Raw genomic sequence first — 23,056 nt, 5'->3', positions numbered from 1 at the left:
AAAGTAGGGTGATGTGATAGAGAGCAACTGGGTGGTCAAGAAAGGCCCCTCTGAGCCGAAATCTGAAAGAAAAGAGGAGCCATCCCATTGGGGGTGAGTGGGGAGAATTTAATCCTCATGACAATATATCAACCCCATTTTACAGAGGAGGAAAAGAAACCCAGAGAGGCTTAGGTTAACTTCTCCATGTGAAGCCTGGGGTTCAAATGTCTCTCCAAAGTCCACGAAGCCCCATTGTCTCTGAGGAATAATGATGATGTGGTCTGTTCATGAAAATGTCACTCTTAAGAAATCACAATGAATGTGGGCTGCAACGTTCTCCACAATGTGGGAGGGAAATAGAGAAGACAGGAGATAGGGAAATGTAATCCTAGAGTTTATTATTTCAGGTGTGACCGGCCTGAGTGAAATACATTTGAAAGTGGAAAATGAACTGACTTTCTGGTGAGCATCCAAAGAGCTTGTCCACTCGAACACACGGGATGGCCAGAGTCCCCGCAGGCAGAGGCAGGCAACACTGAGTGGCCGGTGATTGAACCTCGCTCTCTGTGGGTTTGGGATCCTGAACTCCACATTTAATATCCATCTCTTTAAGAAGGAACAGTCCTTGAGAAGATTGGCTTTTTAAGAATTTCATGACCTGCTCTAAATCTTGTTAGGCTTGAAGTCTCAAATATTTTGGACTCTCTGTCCTCTTTCAGGGATGTGTTTCTATCTTCTACAAGCTTGTGACCAGTCATCTATGATAAACTTAGATAACCTCCTTGGAGCAGAGACTTGTTTTTTAAATTAATCTTTGCATCATCCATGTCTAATTGAGAAGTGAGTACAGAAAGGGTTCTCCTCAAATGCTGAATAAATGCATGAATGAATCCAGGTTCCAGCAATCTCCATATGCTCCATAGTCTGGACTCCATATCTCATGACTGGTCACAGTCCGCAAGGTAATGACTTAATTCTGTTTCCCATTAAAACACAGGGAAATATCTTCCTTCACTGTCTGTGTAGTAAAATATATATAGGAAAGAAGACAGAGTGTACTTTCTAGAACACATTTCACATTCTTACCAAACCCTCATTTCTTGATTTGATGAATCTTCTCACTTTGAGAGTCTGAGATCTTCCATGATAGACTCCAGAGTTCTGGCTCTCTTCCTCACAGAGTCAATCTGCTTTGATGAAAGGGAGAAAGTTCCTGTTTGCAGAGCAGGTAACCCTCAAGCACTGTAACCTGGTAGTCCTCAAAGTTTGGTCTCCAGATAACCTATTTCAGAATCACCTAAGTGTGTGTCGGGTATGTGTGTGTGGGGGTGAGGTGGGGTGGGGGGGGGGGGGATAGGAGCTTGTAGAAAATGAAGATTCTTAGGCCTTATATCAGCATCATTTAATCTGAGCTCCCGGGGGAGAGGCCAGGAATCTCTACTTTTAATAAGGAGTGCAGGTTCAATTTTGAGAAAGAATGTCTTAGACCAGAGGTTCTCAACTGGGTAGAATTTTGCTCCCTCACTCAAGGGGATATTTGGCAATGTCTAGGAACATTTTTGGTTCTCCCAACTTGGGAGAAGGTGCTATGAGCATCTAGTAAGTAGAGGTCAGGGAAACTGCACAACATCTTACAGGACAGCCGTCTACAACAAAGAACTATTCTACCCAAAATGTCGGTAGTGCTGCAGTTGATTAACCTTGCCTGAGGCTAACATCCCTTCTGAATCCACTTCCTTTCTCTGACAGTCCCAAAGAAAACACATCACCCTCTTCAGAGCTTCTTTCTCTTGTGTTAAAAAACAACTTTATGTGATTTACCCGACAGATAGAATACAACTTTCTTGAGGCCAGGATCCCTACCTGATTCTTTTTCTGAGCCTGTCTTCACTCCCCGTCCAGCATACAGTTCTCGCTCCATAAATGTTTATGCCATTTCAAACAAAAATACTCTTTGGGAATCACCACAAAATGGTTTTGTGACTGGTAACTACAGCCAGCGTCTTCAGGGAAAAGGAAAACGCAGGGGCCTAAGATTTTAGTCTACAAGTTTAATACAGCTCCTCTAGGCTTCATCAAAGGAAACAGCTTCCATATATTTTTTTTCAGCATTCACCAAATATTGCAGTTGCTTCTGAACCTGCTTGGGGTCTCTGTGGGATAGTCAGCCGTGTGAACACTAGGACCACCCAAGGAGCTCAACCCTCCTCCCCCACCCCCCATGAGGAACTCTGTTGGCTGTGTCTGCTGCAGTGTCTGGCTACCAGTTGGCAACTTTGAGCTATTAACTCAGTCCCCAAGCCAATCCTGAATTCCAGGAAATCAAAATCCAGCAAATAACTCTACACAAATCTGTGAGGGAAATAAGCAAGGACACAGTGCCTTCAATGGCTCTAAAAATAGCCAGGTAATTACCTTTGAAAAGCTTTTAAGAAGATGCACTTAATGGCACAGAGTGAAGCAGCAGAGGGCTCATGTGTTTGTTGATCAGAGATGTCTCTGTGTAGTCAGCTGACTTGGGAGTGTTGGAAACCCAATCAATATTTGGGTATTATGGAGTTACTATGCTACTGGGCTGACCATAGTTAAAAACAAGCAACTTCTCTCAGTGAGGTTGACCTGACTACATTTTTTACTAAATCGATCACGTTAGTTTCCTGACTTTGATTTTTGTTCCAATTTTAACACTTGGCACAGATATTGTGAAATATATTCACTATTCTTTCACTTTATGTGTTGGAGTAATCTATCATCACCATCAATTCTTTGAATGCTACTTTAAAGATATTCCACCTCCAGCAAGATTGTTGAAATGAAATGTATCACTGATCGGTTGTGAAGTTCAACCAATTTAGTGATTTTCCCCTGTGGTTAATCACCCATGGAATACTGTTTGCTCTTTTCCTTCTCTGTGTTTTAATTTTCAGTTTTGGCAATACGTGCTAAAAATGCCTTGGAGTTATGAAAAGTATGAAAATGTTGTTTGTTTCAAATAGTTGGCTGGGTTCTTCATCAGCCGGAGGCCCAGCACAGGTGTGAATACTTGTTTATAATCCAACACAGCAGAGTAAACAGTCCCATTTTGTACCCCCTTTTTTCCATACAACTCTTTGAATATTTTCTTTGTGATGGTCTGTGATTTTGTTTAACTTCAAAAAAAAAAAAAAAACCTGAATGGAAAGGAAGGGCCTGGAGACTCGTAACTGTTTACACAAGGGACTGAAGTGAGTGATGGCTAAACTAAGCTGGGCAGAGAGCCCTGATGTTTTGTCAGCTCCCCCAAGGAGTCAGATGTGATATCCACGACTCACCTGTCAAATGCTGAGAGAAAAACAACTTTGTCATACACAACCTTTAAGGCTACACAAGTGACCTCTAACCCCAGAATCCCTTCAGAAATTTCCACTGGGCATCAAAATTCTTTCAAATATTTCCCACTGGACATCTCCTTGAGTTGTAATTGCAGCTCAAAATTTTAATCCCCTCTTTTCTACCCCATCTCAAGGACTAGTTCTGAAATATCATTGGTAGCAAGAGAGACGGGCAACCTTCATTGTCCAAAGCTTAGCCTTGGATGCCCACTTGAATTCAAGTGTCCTCCTGAAACTGGGATATTTTTGAGGCCACTCAAATTCCAGTCCTCGTCTCAAACTTCTGAAACCCTTCAAGAATCCTGCAAGACAGTGAGTTTTCCATGCAATGAGGTTCAGTATCTTCCAAGAGCGTTTTGGTTTCCTTTTTTGCAAGAGCGGCAACCACAAAGAGGAAAAAACTCAGACTCCAACTCCAAGGTAAAGGGTTAGCAAGTTTGGTGTTACAAACCCTAGTAACTGAATTTCAAAACAATCTGCAAGTCTTTCGATCTACATTTCCTACCAAGGTGATAAAAGTTACTGAAAATTAACTAGCAAAGAAAATTTGGGGGAGGGACCCCCAACACAGAATGTATCCAGCAGGAAAGAATTCATGCCTAAAGCAATAAATTTCCTACAAATGGGAAGGTGCGTCATCAGTTAGTAAATAAGTCAGTAGACTTGAGTCCATTCAGAAAACTAATTAGTGAATTTAATAGAGGAAAACAAAATCAGCTAAAATGTGTGTTAGTTGAGCTGCAGCAAGGCTCTAGGCAGGGCTTCAAACCAGTTCGAACCGGTTCCGTCATCGCTGATGAAAAGAAACCGTAAAAGGCCTGAATTTTTAAAAATTGGGTGATCAGACTGGTAACTAACTAGAATGGGAAAAATTATGGCGTGAAGCCCTGGAATGAGAGACTTGGAAGAGGCATAGTGAGCCCTTTCAGGAGCCTGATATGGGAGACTGCATTATTGCCAGGACTGTGGAGAGTGACACACATTCGAAGCGGTGCGGTCAGCCACCATCTTTGAGCAGAGCACCCGTTTCTGACTCTGCTGTTCAAGAGATTTGGTTGCTATGCAACGCACATGCTGCCCTTGTTTTCTAAGAGGGAGATTAAGTTTCTAGCAGGGCTTCTACCCATAATTTTTCCCATTCTGGTTCACCCATATATAAAAAATTTGGGTCTATTTGGATTTCGCTTTGTCGGCCATGACAAAACCGGGCAGAACTGGTTCAAAGCCCTGGTTCTAGGAGTTCTTGGGTCATTTACAGTGTTTCTCAAGACAAACTAAGTCAACAAATCTACGGCAGTTTTGTTAAAGCCAGAACATTTCCACTGCTCCTTCCAGAGATGTTTCCTTTTTTCTCTGGTTTCCCAGATTGTCAGACTAAAGGACCCAAGCATTTGCTGAGCACATGGATGCTCTCACATCCTCTACAGAAATTTCCACTGAAGAGCTAAAAATAACCAAATGAAAGGGAACTCATGGAATGTATCTTATAGAGCTTTGGCACAGTTTCTCTCATTTTACGAATGAGTAGACTGAGATGCAGAGACGTGAAGGGCTTTGCCCCCAGGTTATAGAGCTAGTAAATGACAAATTTTCAGCTAAGACTTGAATTTATTTCCTTCACTTCTTTAAAGCTTTGAACTTAAAAGTCACGCTTATTTCTGAAACCACATTTATACCCTATTATATCCTATGGATAGGAGTCCCTGGGTGGTGCAAATGTTTAACGTGTTCAGCTGTTAACCAAAAGGTTGAAAGTTTCAGTACACTCAGAGATACCCCAGAAGTAATGTCTGGTGATCTACTTCTGAAAAATTAGCCATTGAAAACCCTATAGAGCCTAGTTTTGCTCTGACACACATGGAGTTGCCATGAGTTGGAATCACTCAATGGCAACTGGTATTGGCATATCCTATGGATTAAGCCTATTTCATAACCTGTGATTGTTTAGAAACAAATTAGTAGTTCATAATAATTACATTTCTGGGAAAAAAAATCTGAAAGATTATTATTGTTTCTATGATTCTTTTTCTGTTTGTGTGTGTGTGTGTGTGTGCCATTCATGATAAAATCTCCTTAGGATGTTAACATTACATAGCCAACCCAGGAACTTGAAAACGCTAAAGTCACTCAATCTGATACATGGAATTTCATATTGCTCTGATTGTCTTTTCTAGGACAACCATGCACACAGTAAACTGTAGTCTGTACAGCTTCCCTGGCAAGTCAGGTTAGCTCTTCTACTTTTCTTGTTGGAGTCTAGACTTACCTTTTTGACATTTTTCTAACATTTTCTTTTAAGAGACTTGTACACCATTAATTTGAGTTGGCTCAGCTTCCTCAGTTACTAAAGCCCTGGACAGATCAGCCTAGTTCTTTTCACCTGGCCCATGTACCTGCTAGGGCTGGGAGGTGAACCCAGCTGTCTTGTATCAGAGCAAAGGTCCCCTACCTTGCTACTCAAATTCTTGAGTGCTTTAGTTTGGCTATCTGGAAAACTAGGGGGTTATTAAAAAAAGGATCAATCTCTGGAAGGAGCAATAGAAATAGTCTGGGTGAAACAAAATTTTTGTAGATCTGTTGGCTTTGCATACTCTTTCTGAGATCATCATTTGGTTTATGTTAAGAAACGCTGCTAAAGTTTTGACTGCAAAGGATGGTCTACCATCTTGCTACTCCATGGACCAGCAGCATTAGCATCACTTGGGAGCTCATTAGCAATGCAGTATCTTGGTGGGCAGATTCACTGAATTAGAATCTGAATTTTAACGAAATCCCCAGGTGATTCTTGTGCACATTAAAGTTTGAGAAGAGCCCCAGAGCTGAAGCGTGCTAATCAGATCCCTCCTCAATGTTGCCTTCCTCATTGCTGGCCACTGGCCAAGAGGTAAGCCCTTTCCAACCATATGTTTTTCTTCTCCACCTTGACCTAGCTCATACCTTCCCTTCTCTGTCCTTTTCCTTGTCCTGCTTCACCATCAACCCCCTTCTACTTAACTCCCTAGAATCCTATTTGTTTGATATGAAACATGACTATTGTAGTCTCTTTCCTAAAAACTTCCCTTAAGAGAAGTCTGGCTTTCCTCACTTCCACTCTTTCAAGTAGAGGCCACTCATTCTTTCATACATTCTATAAGCCTGGGCCAAAAGGAAGAGTCAGACTTCCCCTCATTTATTACTGATGCTTCCAGATCACATTCATTCAAGAACTTTTCCTTTGAGGACTTCTTATATACAACAGAGAAAAGCTTACAAATTTGTCTAGATTAAGAACTGAAGTACAACAAAAGATAGCAAAAGCAAAATGAAAAAACAGTTTTCCAGTGCATATACCATTCAGAATTGGTGTCTAGAATATATAATGATGATATATATATCCTTATATATTTTATATGTATATATAAATGAAAAATGACCCAATTTAATGAAAATGGGTAAAAGATACAATGATCCAATTCACACAGACCAGGAAACATGAATATCCCATAAAAATATGAAAAGATGCTCAATATCACCAGTAATTAGGGAAATACATGCTCAAACCATAGTAAATACCATTTTACATTCAATTAAAAGTTGGACAATATCAAGCAAGAATGTTAAAATTGAGTAATGGAAGATTTCATAGACTCCAGGAGGTAGTATAAATGTTTATGACCAAACTGGAGAGCAACTTGGAAGTATCTAGTCAAGTTAAAGAAACATCTACCCGGAAGAGGCCTCCAGTAGCTAAAGCAGTATTGAAGAAGAAGAACAAAGTAGAAGGCCTCACACTTCTCCATCTCAAAACTTACTATATAGCTCCAGTTATCAAAACAGCCTGGTACTGGTTCAATGACAGACACATAGACCAGTGGAATAGAATTGAGAACCCAGAAGTAAATCCATCCATCCAATTTGCTGTGTAAACTTTCACCTAAAACACAATACAATTATTTTTTAAAAAAACGTGGGGTGTGGGGGGAGGAATTGGAGACAGGGAGTGTAGTCAATGCTTTCAAGGAGTTTGGCTTTAAAGAGAGCACACAAGTGGCACTGAGGCTGGAGGGAGAGCAGATGAAAGCACCTCAGAGGACAGAGTTCTAGTTGTGGCTATCTTTAGCTACCTGCCACACTCCCTAGTTGGTATCTGTCTTGGTTATCTAGTGCTGCTGTAACAGAAATACCACAAGTGAATGGCTTCAACAAACAGAAGTTTATTCTCTCACAGTCTAGTAGGCTGGAAGTCCAAATTCAGGGTGCCAGCTCCAGGGGAAGCCTCTCTCTCTCAGCTCTGGAGGAAGGTTGTTGTCATCATCTTCCCCGGTAGAGGAACTTCTCAGTGCAGGGACCCTGGGCCCACAGGATGCGCTGTTTTCCTGGCTCTTGTTTCGTGGTGGTATGAGGTACCTGTGTTTCTCTGCTTGATTCTCTCTTCTATATCTCAAAAGAGACTGACTTAAGATACAGCCTAATCTTGTATATTGAGTCCTGCATCATTAACATAACTGCCTCTAATCCCACCTCATTAACATCATAGAGGTCGAATTTAAAACACATAGGAAAATCGCATCAGACCACAAAATGGTGGACAATCACACAATACTAGAAATCATGGCCTAGTAAGTTGACACACATTTTTGAAGGACACAATTAAATCCATAACAGTATCCAACATGGGCCTAGCACTAAATGTTTGTAAAATAAATAATGATTATTATAGCAAAAGGAGCCCTGGTGGCACAGTGGTAACAGCGTGTGGCTGCTAACCAAAAGGTCTGTGGTTCAAACCCACCAGCTGCTCCATGGGAGAAAGATGTGGCAGTCTGCTTCTGTAAAGATTTACAGCCTTGGAAACCCTATGGGGCAGTTCTACTCTGTCCTATAGGGTCGTCATGAGTCAGAATTGACTCAGTGGCAGTGGGATTGCTTTTTTGGGTATTACAGCAACACTTCTTACCAGCTCAGTTGTCCCCTAATATTGTTAGGAGACTGAAAGTAAAACAAAAATAGGTAAAAAAGCACTTAGTAAAGGGAAACTCATTCTTCCCTTGTAAAGTCAACGTCATGTTCATTGGTAATATGCTTTTTCTTTTTCTTTCAAAAGACTCAGTTTCAAGGTTAGACATTTTAGTTGGGAGTGTAAAAAATGGACGCAACCTTTTGGGAAGGCAAATTGGCAATAGCTACTCTCTTAGGCTGCATTCTGTAGAGGAGTAAAACCAGTAAAAATATATAGAGAGATTTATTTTAAGGAAATGGCTCATGCATTTGTGGAGGTGGGCAAGTCCCAAATCCGTGGGTTAGATGTCAGGCTGTAGGCTTCTCCCGATTCATGAGGTTGCAGAGGGTGATGAACCCAAAATCTGTAGGTCAGATGGCAGGCTGCTGGCTCACGTCCAAAGAACCATAGGTCAGAGGATGATGAGTTGGATACAGGACTCAGAGAGGGCGAGCTTTGCCAGAACATACATATATATATATATATATAGGAAACTCCCCTTTCAACTGATTGGCTGCTCACATCAGATCACAAAATGGAGGATGATTACATAGTATCTGCCAAACCACTGAGAATCACGGCCTAGCTAGGTTGACATATAACCTTAACCATCACAGCTACCAACATCTAGGAATTTAGTTTGCAGCCATACTCACAGCAATGTGTATGATCACTGCAGCATTGTTTGTAACAAAATGGATCAACATAAATGCCCCTCATTAAGGGAAACTAGTTAAATAAGCAGTGATGTATCTATTACGTACAATATTATTCATCTATTTAAAAAAAGAGGGAGATCTGCATGCACTGACATATAAAGATGTCCAAACCAAAAAAAAAACAAAAAAAAAAAACCCACTGTTGTCAAGTTGATTCCGACTCGTAGCAATGTCCAAAATGCATTAAACGACAAATGTGAAAATCAAGTTGCAGAACAGTGTACAGAGAACAATGCTAGAACGTTCCCGGGATTGTCTCTAAGGAAAGGACTAAGAGTGGGTGAGAGGTGGGAAGCAGGATTTATTTTTTATCATTTTAATGCCCCTCTGTACGGTTTGAAATTTTTACCCAGAAATATAAATTACTTTACCTTAAAAAAAAAAAAAAAAAGAAGCAGCAACACTTACCCAATGACCCAATAGTTTCACTGCTAGGTGGGACCAGAGACATTCTCACTCAAATACACAAGAAGATACGTATAAAAATGTTCACTGGAGCAATGTCTGAAACGACAAACACTGGACACAAATGTTCAGCAAGAGGAGGAATGATAAATTGAATGTTCATATAATGACAAACTATGGATCAGTGAATGAGAATTAAACATATATGTGAGTGTGTATATATATACATACATGTATAAACTTGGATGATTCACAATTTAATGCCCAATGATAAAAGCACATTGCAGAAAAATACACAGTATATCATTTATATAAAGTTTAAAACACTAAAATGCTTTTTGAAAGGATACATGTACATGTAATAAAAATATAAAGACACGCTTGGCAATGGTAAATACTTGGGCAGGTGAGATGGGGGTTGCAATAGCGTTGGTATAAAGCTTTATTAGGCTGAGTGCGAGATACAAAGGTATTTATAGTATTTTCTTTATACTCTCTTTGGAAATATTTATTAAACAGAACAATATCCCCTTTAAGTCCACATAACTCAGCTGTATCACCATCTTCCTACTCTTGTCACCCAGCATATTCCGATGGACCCTCATCTGTACCCAGCCGACAGTTTTCCTTTGCATCCTTCTTACCATTATCTGTGTAACTTCACCATTCCTGACGCTGAGCCATCCAATGACCCCAAAGTTTCTGGTCCTCCTATACTCCATCAGCCTTCAACTTCACTTGCCCTAATAACTCACATGCTGCATTTGGGATCACATCACCCAGAAAATCACTACCAAGTTCCTCGCTGATACTCTCTTCTTTCTTCCACTTCTTCCATGCCTTTGCCCAACTAATATTCTCTTTAACCTCCAGGTGGATTCTGCTATTCCCTTGACCCATTCCCTCCCCCCAGTCCTCTCCTGGGTTATTTTCTTCCTTAATCAACCTGGACACATAGGCAACACGCGTCCAGGTTGATTAAGGAAGAGCTTTGGTCACACCTATCTTGCCTAACTCCAATCAGCCATTTTCTCTAATTCTGGCCTAGGGTGCTACATGAGGCTAACAGAATCTTATAACTGTCTTGAGTGGCATCATTTCCAATCCATTTTCTCCAGTGGTAGCCGGGCTCTAGGTCCTGATGCCAGGCTCTTCACTCATCCCTAGTTGGTACCATTCCCAGCCTTAACGATCAACAATGGCTCCCTTTGCCTAGAGCAGTGAGTTAACTGTGCCCTGCAGAGCTAAGGTTATAGATGCCCTGGGAGGAAAAGATCTTTCTGGTAAGCTCTGGGCTTCCCATTCTCACTTCACTCAGAGAAACTCTGCTTTTATTTATTTTAAATAATGGTCTTCCAAGGAAGATTTCATTTAATCAAAAAAAAAAAAAGAAAAAAAAAAGGAGTGGTTCTGCTCTCTAAAACCTTTGTGTATGACTTTTCATGGCACTTGGTATGAAACACAAATCTTTAGCATGGCCTGTGAGGCCCTGTGGGAATGCTGCTCTGTTCTCTCCAAGCTCATGTTACTCACCCCTGCTGGCCATGCTGCAGCCTCACTGCTCTTCTCTTCCCACTTCCAGGCCTGGGGGCTGCTCCACCCCCTGAAACACCTTTTCCTCTGCTCATTTTCAAGTTTCACTGTCAATGTCACCTCCCCTGGTCTTCCTCATTATTTTCGATCACAGTACCTTCTTTGACTCCTTCACAGCACTTCTTACCATCTTCACCCAAATTTTTTGTTTGCTTCTTCATTTAGTGTCTTTTTCTCCCACTAGACTGTAACCTCCTTGAAGGTAGGCATCATGTTTGTTTTGTTTAACACTCAGAAATAGGGCCAAGGGATGGCTTTGGAAGGGTTCAGACCCTCTTCAAATCCTCAAAGTAGGTGACCCTTCACCCCAGACAAATAATTAAAGTAGAAAGAGCACTCTTGCCCTGCACATGTGGCTTCATGGAAAGTCTCCCGTCCTCCGCCTTCCAGTCACACTGCCCTGGACTTGGCCGCAGAGAAATCCTAGAGCCACACTGCGGTCAATGTGTCCCTAGTGTGTCCTCTTCATATCCATAGGAGGCACTCGGTAAATATGTTTGAATTAATTGATAAATCTTTAAAAGTTTAAAAAGCACCAGCCTAGAAAATAAAGTTCAACTTCTCTAGATCAATACGAGGAAGAAAAGTCACTCTTTCTCTCCCCTCCTCATAATCCATTACCTGCTCATACTACTCTATTCTAGTACAAAGGACTAAAAATAAACAGCTGCTCTTTCAACATGGGTGTTATATTAATCTTCAGATATGATGCATTGGGACACTTGCAGAAGTACTAAGTGTTGAAGGAGTTACTGGATTTCGAAATAAGTTAGTTAATGACTTAAATGTTTCAAGACCCAACTCAAGTGTCCTCAGTCCATCTTGAAATAAAAAGGCAAGCCTTTCGAAAAGGGTTACAATGCCTGTAGTTTTAGCAATGTGTAACTGCACACAGGAATACTCGAGGACACAGAACAGTAGTTACTTCAAATATAGGAGGCAGATTTAATCTGATTGGTAGTTAAGAAAACCAAACCCCAAACAGAAAAATCTCAGTTATGTGTGTACACAGGCTGTCATGGGCACACCTTCGCTTGGCAAGCACATCCAAGTGCATTTTCGCCCAAGGCTGCCTTTTCCCCTCGCTTGGTGTGATGTCCACAAGGCTTATACGAAACACCGTGTGATAGCAAACAGGTGGTTCGTGTGGGCGTACCGCACAAACAAGATTGAACTCTTCAGAAGAAATGCACAAGCAGGAGCTGGCTTCAGGCACCAAATGGGGGTAGTGCATTATGGAAAAGAGAAATAATCGGGAGGGTGGGTGGGTACAGGGTGCCAGGGTATGTGGGTTGGGGATTTAAACTGAACTGGGGGTGCTGTGGAGGTTCATGTAGTAGGATGGATAAATATAATGATTTTGATAGCTACGATTTTTTGAATAACTATGATGAACCAGATACTGCTAACCCTTTACTTAAGTTAGCTTAATTTAATCCTTTCAGAAATAGTATAAGATTAAAAAAACAAAAACAACAACAACTGAAAAACAGCTGCTGTTGAGTTGACCTGACCCATGGCGACCCCATGTATGTCAAAGTAGAACTATGCTTCAGAGGATTTTCAATGGCTGAATTTTTGGAAGTAGATTGTCAAGCCTTTCTTCTGAGGTGCCTTTGGGTAGACTTGAACTTCCAAGCTTTCAGTTAGCAGCCAAGTACATCAATTGTTTGTATCTATGAGATGGGTACTCTTATGATCCCCTTATGATCCCCATTTTACATGTAAAGACATTAAAACTCAGAGAGGCTAAGTAATTTGCCTAAAGTCACACAGTTAGTGCCGGAGCCAGGATTTTAATATAGGATTGTCTACCTCCAAAATTTGTGCTCATAACCACGGTTCCATGCTCTGCTTCCAGATGGCAAGACAGGTCTAGAGCCCAAGAGAGAGATAAAGCTTAGAGGTGTAATTACAGTGGGGTAATTTAAAGATAACAAGAAGAGAATAAATCTCTGGCAGCTTCACCAAGGTGTATCATAAAGGAGAGACCTCAGGAGCCCTGAGAATTTGTACTGGTGAAAATGCATTCTCTTGTTCTTTAATCTGATTATAGAATAAGAGAAAAATGTAAATCTGTAGACAAGATGAAGGGGGAAAAGAAACGTTTAAGACAGAGGAAAACAGACAAAATACAATGTCTTAGCTATTTAGTGCTGCTATAACAGAAATAACCCAAGTGTATGACTTTAACAAACAGAAATTTATTTTCTTACAATCCAGGGGACTAGAAGTCTGAATTCAGGGCACTAGCTCCTGAGGAAGGCTTGTCTCTCTGTCAGCTCTAGGGGAAGGTCTTTGTCATCAATCTTCCCCTGATCTAGGAGCTTCTGAGCACAGGGACCCCAGGTCCAAAGGATGCTGTCCACTCCTGGCATTTTCTTTCTCGGTGGCATGAGGTCCCTCTCTTCTCTGCTAGATTCTCTCTTTTATATCTCAGAAAAGACTGACTCAAGATACAACCTAATCCTATAGATTGAGTCCTGCCTCATTCACATAACTACCTCTAATCATACCTCATTAACATCATAGAGGTAGGATTTACGACATATAGGAAAATCACATCAGATGACAAAATGGTGGACAGCCACACAATACTGAGAATCATGGCCTAGTCAAGTTGACACATTTTTTGGGGACACAATTCAATCCATAACAAACAATAACCACCAAAATTTACTACCATTTTACCAAGTGCTTAGAATTTCTGATGCTGGGCTTTGGATTGAGCTGCTTCTTACATGGGCAACATCATGTAGCAAGGTTCAGGATGAGATGTTTAATGGATATATTTATTTAATGCTGGTGACTGACATTCCTCCAATCCTGATGTCATGTTTTTCTTCATATAGTCAAGTTTCTCAGAAAATCTGCTCAGCATACAGACTGAATAAGTATGCTGAAAGGATGCAACCCCGATGCATACCTTTCCTGATTTTAAACCACGCAATGTCCCCTTGTTCTGTTCAAAGGACTGCCTCTTGGTCTGTGTACAAGTTCCTCATAAGCACAATTAAGTGTTCTGTCATGCCCATTCTTTGCAATGTTATCCATAATTTGTTATGATCCATGCAGTCAAATGCCTTTGCACAGTCAATAAAACACAAGTAAACATCTTTCTGGTATTCTCTCCTTTCAGCCAAGATCCATCTAACATCAGCAATGATATCCCTCATTTCATGTCCTCTTCTGAATCTGGCCTGAATTTCTGGCGGTTCCCTGCCAAAGCACTGCTACAACCGTTTTTGGACAAAAAATTTTACTTGTGCATGATATTAATGATATTGTTTGATAATTTCGGCATCCTGTAGATCACCTTTCTTTGGAATGGGCACAAATATAGATCTCTCCCAGTCCACTGGCCAGGTAGATGTCTTCCAAATTTCTTGGCATAGACAAGCGAGCACTTCCAGCTCCTTTTTTTGAAACATCTTAATTGGTATCCTGTCAATTCCTGGAGCCTTGTTTTTCACCAATACCTTCAGTCTCTGCACACGTGTGGTCTCCATAAGTCAGAATTGACTCGATGCCAACTAATCATAACAATACAACCATGTCCTCCAGGTTCCAAGAGTGCCTTCATCAGTCTGTGAGGGAGCTACCCAAGTATGTTTGGACTGTGCATCAGTAAGGATGCCTTCATGGTGAAGTAAAAATGTGGTCAATTTCAGGCTTTGACAGTCTGAGTTATTCAACACTCATGGGCAACTCTGCCCTTGTAAAGGGCTTTCTCCTGAAACTGATCCACTGGCTCTGAGGACCTATTCCAATATTCTGGAAACATGAATATTTTTTCAGATATACAGCTCTGATTGTGTGGGGGCTGCTACGCGCCAGGCAATATATGATATTTATTTCATTTAATCTACACTAGAACACTGGAAGGCAAGAGGCACAAATATTAGACTTTTAATAAAAGGGAAACCAAGTCTCAGGGTTATTTTGTAACTTACTCAGAGTCACACAATTAGAAGTGGCAGAACCAGGAGTCAAACCTTGGTTTGTCTGACTCCAAAGCTGTTGCTTCTTTCCTATTTGTCAAACTCTCTCTCTGTTTCTTCAGCTACATTTTCCATTCATTTTCCACACAAAATTCCACAAAGATTAGCACAGCTGGCGATGGTTATACTTTCTCAACGTTTGCTCACTGCACTCCTGTTCTAAGTCTCACCCCTAGCCATTTTTCTCCAGCTGTAGAGTGTATCTGTACTACCAGAATGCCCGGAAAAAGAAACAGAGGTGATTTCTTTTCCTTACTAAGATAATTTTTTACTAGTTGGACTTTTCCCTCAGCTGGTGTTCCTTCTGAGATCCTGCAGACCTTCATGATTGAGGTCACAGACATATGGAAACACATTTTTGAGTTGTTACAACTAAATCAAATCACCAACAGAGTGGAGACAATCAATTTTTGCAGTTGATTGGGAAGACAATTAAGGAATTGGATTGTCAGGGCCGTAGCTAATTTAGTTAACTATCCAGAGTTCTCAGAGAACAAAGCAAAGCTGTTTTTTACTGGGTGTGTGTGTGTGTGTGTGTGTGTGTGTGTGTTATTTTGGGGGTGGTTGATGGAAAGAATGGATTAAGTAAATTATCATATATCCATAAAATGAGGCACTTTGCCGCTGAGTTTTTTTCAATGCCTACTATATGCAGGGAACAAAGCTGAACACAGCAAGCACAGCTCTTGCCCCCATAGAATTTATTGGAAAGTAGAACACTGTAGCTCTATATACTATCAGCTATATACACTATACATACTCATGTACTATCACCACCCATCTTTCAAGTTTGTTGTACTGTGGTGGCTTACGTGTTGGTATGATGCTGAAAGCTGTGCCACTGGTATTGCAAAACCAGCAGGGTCACCTATGGAGGACAGGTTTCAGTGGAGCTTTGAGACTAAGACAGACTAGGAAGAAAGGTCTGGCAATCTACTTCCAAAAAGCAGCTGATGAAAACCCTATAGATCATAACACAATACTGCCCAACATAGTGCTGGAAGATGAGCCCCTTTAGATTGGAAGGCACTCAAAATACACAGCAGCCACAACAATGGGCTCGAGCATACCCATGATTGTGAAGATGGTGCACGATAAGGTAACACTTCATTCTGTTTTACAAGGGGTCACCATGAGTTGGAGCTCACTTGACAGCAACTAAGAACAAAAACAACAACAACTGGTATGCTATATATACCATCATAAAAAGTCATCCATAAACACAATGGGTACACAACATGATGAACATAATCAATGTCACTGAGCGGTACATGTAGAAATTGTTAACTTGGCAAACGTTTTGTTATATATATTTTTACCACAATTAAAAAAAAAAGTCAACCAAAATAAGTCATAAAAATGCAAAAAAGTAATTTTCAGAAGAGTATGTAAAAAGAGAAAAATACATAAAAAGTATACATTTATATAAAACGAGTTTGTGAGACATTAATACACGTGATTGAAAGCAGTTATCTCTGAGGACCGGGGGTGGATTTGGGGTAGAGGTGGGAAATGGGACTGGGAATGGTGGATTTTACACATTCTTTATGGCAGGGACTGTGTATTAGTTTCCTAGGGCTGCTGTAACAAAGCACCACAAAGTGGGTGGCTTATAAGAACAGTTTCATAGTTCTGGAGGCTAGAAATCTGAAAGCAGTGTATCTGCCGTGTAGATCCTTTCTGAGGGCTCTGAGGGAGAACCTGTTCCATCTCTCTCCTTCTTTCTGGTGATGGCCGGCTATCCTTGGCTTGCAGCTGTAATCTCTACCTCCATCATCGTACGGCTGTCTTCCCTCCGTGTATCTGTCTCTTCTCCTCTTTTACAAGAACACTACTCAGGATTAGGACCGACCCTACTCAAGTATGACCTTATGTTCACTAAAATATATTCAAAGACCCTACTTCCAAACAAGGTCACATTCATAGGTTTAGAACTTCAACACATCTTTTGGGCACACACAGTTCAATCCATAAGAGACTGCTAGCTACCTATCCTTAATCCTTTCTTCAGCCAAAACAACAACAAAAACAAACATTTCCCAGACACCTTGTGGCTTGATGTTGCCATGTGACTAAGTTCTGGGCAAGCTGTAAGCAGAAGTGTTGTGTAGAACAACTACAAAGGCTCTCCCTTTGTCCATGTTCCTTTCTGCTTCTGGGAATGTAGATTCATCATGTGAGTTCGGCAGCCATCTTGGACCATGATGAGATCTCGAGGGTAGAAGCCACAGCAGGAGAACACTAAGATGAAGGAACATGAGTCCTCTCTATACCAACCCTCTACTGCTCTGTTGTCCCATATGGTAGCCACTAGCCACATGAGGCTATTTTAAGTTAATTAAAATGACATAAAACAAAAAATTCAGTTCCTTAGCCACACTATCCACATTTTAACTGCTCAGTAGCCACTGGTGGCTCGTGGCTACTGGATTGGATAATAGATCATTTCCATCATCACAAAAAGTTCTATTGGATGGTGCTGCTCTACGGCTTGCTTCCAGACTTTGCATGAGAGAAAAATGCCTGTGTATTTATGTCTTTGTTACTTGTAGCTGAATCAAACACACACTATACAAATTCATTTTTATAATGAACATATAGCAATTTTATGATATAAAACTAATATAATTTTAAATACATAATTGGAATGACAAACATGGATTAAGACAGCTAAAGATCTAGTAAGTCACTACATCTGGCTTAATTATTTTAAAAAAGAGGAATATTGTATCAAAAAACAGATTTTAAAAAAATTCTAAGTACATAAGAGATCTGGAAAATTATGAACATTTAGATTTGTTTTCCTACTTAAAGCAAATGGCCAGGCACTCAAAATTTATGTAACTTTCACCTTGAATTGATGTAGACTGCACACCAGGTAGGTGTACACTGTATTTTTATGCAAATAACGCACACCTTCTGTGTTTGTTTGCCAACCTTGCCCTCCCCCCACAAGGTATTTTCATAAGCGCCACTGCGCCAATTTTTTTTACATGTTGCTATAAAAAAGTTAACATAGTGAGCTTACAAAAATATCTTACGGGGGGAGGGCTTGGTTGGCAAACAAATGTAGAAGGTGTGCGTTATTCGCACAAGATATGGTACATTTCTATAGAGTTGTTGACTACACATTCAGCTATAGAGCATATTAAGAATGTTCCAAGAGATATAGTTAACATTCATGGGAGACACTTTTATAAGGGTAAGATTCGGTCTGGTGCTCTTTAGCTATTCATCAAACTCTCTGCTGTTTGCATTGTGAAAATAAACAATGACATTACATTTTAAATATACTAAGTTATATTGTGCTCTCTTTGAACCTGCAGCAAAATTATGATACCACTGTGTATTTTTAAAGATTAAATATCTCTCATATTTTTGCACTACAGCAAGCAAACCAAAGGCTTTTAGCATTCCAGGTTATGTAGACTATTTAAACAAAGTTGTTTATTCTTCGTTCAACGTGTGCGGGATTCAGGAAAATCATTTTCATTCTTATAAGGTGCTAACCAGGTAATTTTTGGCAAACGAATGTCAATGCATATTCCCACCTGTCTGGAAAATCAGTGTACATAAAACCCATTTGCCAGATTGAGGTAACCAAGGTAGGCAAACCAAGACTCTGTGGTGGACGCTTATAACAAAGTAAAAAAGCTTTCTTTCAACAGGGCACCAAATGTAGTAAGTACCTAAGGCCCACATCTGGCCCTTTGCCAACATAAACATGGGACACATGGTCCCCCGCATTGGGGATGTGTATGTGAGTGTGTGTGTATTTCATTCTTTAAGCCATGGTGATTTGACATATATGCTGTTTCTGTACATTTTTATTTTCCAGTTCCACTGAAAGTCTGAGAGGCTCATTGAGATGAGAGTCAAAAGCTCAGCAAGTGTGTTCTTGGGGGGCAATTGGTGCTGTTAGGAAATTCTTTTTTCATCACACTGGGAAAGAAAGTGGTTTCAAATGCCGGCTTTACAGCCACCACCTCATTTTTTCCTGTGCCTAAGAAGCAAAGGGCGAGAGTAAGCACTGAAGAGGTGTGCAAGTTGGAGAGAGGGCTCCAGGTCCCGCACCTAGAACTGGCTGAACATTTCAGAGTGTTGTGTATCTCCCGTCATTGCCATCAGCAGTGGCAATTTCTAGTGCAAACTTTAGGAATTTGGGCTACCATCCTGTTCAACCCAACACCAAGTCTGATATCCAGAAAGCATAGGAGAATAATTTAAATTTTTACTGAGGTCTCTTGAAATATTGCACAAAGTGGATTACATTCCTAATCCACAGAAACTTTATAAAGTCCTCTTGCTCCCCCTCTGCCCCATTATCTCTGAGAGTGCACTGGCTCTTGCTGCATTCTCCCAAACCCCTACCCTTCCCAATCTCCCTACAGGCTGGCTCCTTTCTCCCTGCTTCTGACTCCTGCCCCTCAACTTTCTGGATCTGTTATTTTCTTTTATGAGGACCTTAGTCTTTTTTTAACCAGTAACCAGTAGACATCGAGTCAATTCTGATTCACGGCAACCCCATGTATGTCAGAGTAGAACTGTGCTCCATAGGGTTTTCAATGGCTGGTTTTTCAGAAGTAGACTGCCAGACCTTTCTTTTGAGACATCTTTGGGTAAACTCAAACTTCCAACCTTTCAGTTAGCAGCCAAGCTCCTTAACTGTTTGCACCACCCATGAACTCCAGTTTTTTGTTTTTTTTTTAACATAAATCTTTCTAGATTTTCTGGCTGCCTTTCAATCTCATTTTGTTATTATCAGCATTATTACAATGTAAGCCTTTAGAGGTGAACAGGCAAACTCAGAAGCCCTCGGGGAGCAGAGGGAAGGAAAACGGCTGAGACCCTTGCATGCTGACTTTTTAGTGTTGTGGATCTCGTCTACAAAACCTCTTAACATCCTTCTAACTTATCTCTCCTTCATCTGACCGCCATGTCCCCTTAATCTTAGCTGATCTGCAACTTTGGCTAGATTTTTCCAACTACTCCTCCCCACCCCACCCCTGGCAACCTATTCCCTCCCTTCCTACTGTCTCTGCTATGCAACCTTGAACTAGTCACCTTCCGTCATGGGGCTTTTTTTCCCTCACCTGTAGATGAGGCACCTGTTCTAGAAAATCTCCAAGAGCCCTCCTTTTCTGAGGCTCTAAGATTCCAGTCATGCCTGCTCAAGAACAAACACACCTGACTTGGCTAAAAGCAAACCCCTGAGCATGGGTACTCTTTTTCCTTTGAAGTATTTTTAATAGTACAAGTAACACATGACTATTATTAACTCCTTTACAAAATGAAAACATTAGAGGTAAGTCTCAAGTTGTTTCTTCCTTCAATCCCAACCCATACTACCTCAATGTTTCAACAGATTGAAGAGATTAAAAAACAAACAACACAAAAAACCCCAAACTTTATCAATTTCTCTTAGGAGTCTGATCTGTACTTTTGCTGACATTTTTCTATGTTTTATATAAAAACCAAAACCAAACTGTTGCCATCAAGTCAGTTCCAACTCATGGCAACCCCATGTGTTACAGAATAGCCCCGCAGGGTTTTCTTGGCTGTAATCTTTATGGAAGCAGATCGCCAGGCCTTTCTTCCACAGAACCACTGGGTGGGTTTCTCAAAGATCCTTTATTTTCACAGCTGATCGCAAACTGCTTTCGCCACGCAGGCTATCCAGAGAAACTGTGTATTATTTTGTGAGTTTTTTTTTTTTTTTAATATAAATCCTTTTTCTGCACATTTTTATTTTCCAGTTTCACTGAATATCTGAGAGGCTTATGAAAATGATCATTGAAAGGAGGGCAAGTGTGTTCATGGTGGGCAATTAGGGCTGTTAACAACATTTATGAAATAAATACAAAAATAAATACAAAAATATAAATGGTATAATGTGTTTATTACTTTGTATTTGCTTTTTTTCCCTTTAATATCCTGAAGATAGATCAGGTGTTAGATAAAAAATGTAGTTCATTTCTTTTAAACAGCTGAATAGTAATTGTAATTGTCGTAGTGTACGATTATATTAGCGTACAAAGTAGTGTACAGCACCACGTAATTGTACTAGTAGTAGTAATAATAATAACAGTAATAATAGCAGCTATGATTTATAGACTGCTGGCTATTTGCAAAGAACTGTTCTTAATTAATCCTCATGGAATTCCGTAAGATAAGCAACCAGTGTTGGTCCCATTTTACAAATGAGAAATCTCAAAACCAATATACAAATACCACAGCTCATTTCATCTACTGCTGGACATTTAGGTAGCCTGTTTCCAGTTGGTTTCTATAACAAACCTGCTACCAAACCTCCCGGCTCAGGCGAAGGTAGCACGGGCTCGGGAAGGTGAACTGCTGAGGTGCAGGGCGCATTTGCAGGTTTCAGAGACACTTCCAAGTTGCCTTGATGATCTCATCAAAAGAGGCCATGAACACTGTCATGGACTGAATTGTGTCCCCCAAAAAATGTGGGTAGCAACTTGGCTAGGTCATGATTCCTAGTATTGTATGACTGTGTTATCTGATGTGATTTCCTTATGTGTTGTAAATTCTATCACTGTGATGAGGTTTTATTGATGAGGTTGACAAGATTAGTGTCTTAATGCAATCTCTTTTGAGATATAAAAGAGAGAAGCGAGCAGAGACACATGGGAACCTCATACCACCAAGAAAGCAGTGCCGGGAGCAGAGCGCGTCCTTTGGACCTGAGGTTCCTGGCAGAGAAGCTCCCAGACCAAAGGAAGACTGATGACATGGACTTTCCTCCAGAGCCGACAGAGAGAGAAAACCTTCTCCTGGAGCTGATGCCCTGATTTTGGACTTGCAGCCTACTGGACTGTTAGAGAATAAACTTCTCTTTGCTAAATCCATCCACTTGTGGTATTCCTGTTAGAGGAGCGCCAGATGACTGAGACAAACACTGAGAAGGAGGGGGTGGGATATGGAACGGGGAGTGGGCTGGCAGGATGGCCAGGAGGGGTAGGAGAAGGGACACCCCAAACTCCAACCTTATCCACTTGTCAATTGTGTACAAGGACAGCCTTGGGTAAAAACAGGAATTTTCCAATATTTCTCCCAACTCCCCTAAACTCAAAGGCATCTTTCACTCTTGCTCCGTCTCCCCAGCCCCTAGGACCTTCCACCCACCAGAAGTGCATCTGGGCACCAGCTGCGCCAGCTTTGTTAGGCTTAGGAAAGACGTCAAGCTCTTCAGTATTTACTTTATTCTGAGAACATTAAGGAAGGCAGAAAGGCCTTCGTCCCCATGCACCATTTACACAGATGTCAGGCCGGGGATGTGGGTACATTTTTCATTCCTTTATCCGCAGGTATGAATTAAACCATAACCTGTCTCACCGACACCACGACATCAATATTTTCTCAAACTGGAACATGGTCTCCTTGCTCTTATCCACCATTTAAAAATAAACTTAACATACGGCATTTGTCTTTTGTCAAAGGAATGCAATGTGTTTTTCTTGACATATGACTCAACTAAAAACTGGGCAAAACTTAGATATTTCAGAGGAGTTTGCAGTTGGAGGGAATACGCTTGCTACCTTCCCTGTTCAACAGACTAATCCCTTGAGACAAATTTCCAGAACCTGAGATGTCTCAAGTTCCTGATAAAACTGACTTCCTTAAATCAAAAGATGTGTCATGCAGACCCGCAGGGAGTGCCAGATACTTAACATATCTTAAAACAGTATTCAAACTAATAGGTAAAACACATGCAAGATGGGAGCATCCATGATGATATTTATAGTTTTCTGAAAGATCCTGCAATGCTTGACTAATCATTCAAACACACCCCGATGTCACCACCCACATGGAGACAAAGGAACGAGGACCACAAACACATAGCAAAAGCTTGCAAGTGGGGAAAACAACAACAACAACAATGCTACTTGCTAACCCAAAGGTCGGCAGTTCAAATCCACCAGCCACTCCTTGGAAACCCTATGGGGCAGTTCTACTCTGTCCTATAGGGTCACTATGAGTTGGAAT

Source organism: Trichechus manatus, unplaced genomic scaffold, assembly GCF_000243295.1.
Source record: "Trichechus manatus latirostris isolate Lorelei unplaced genomic scaffold, TriManLat1.0 scaffold00020, whole genome shotgun sequence".
Taxonomy (NCBI): Eukaryota; Metazoa; Chordata; class Mammalia; order Sirenia; family Trichechidae; genus Trichechus; species Trichechus manatus.
The sequence above is the reverse complement of the archived record's forward strand: the minus strand, read 5'-3'. Positions refer to the sequence as shown.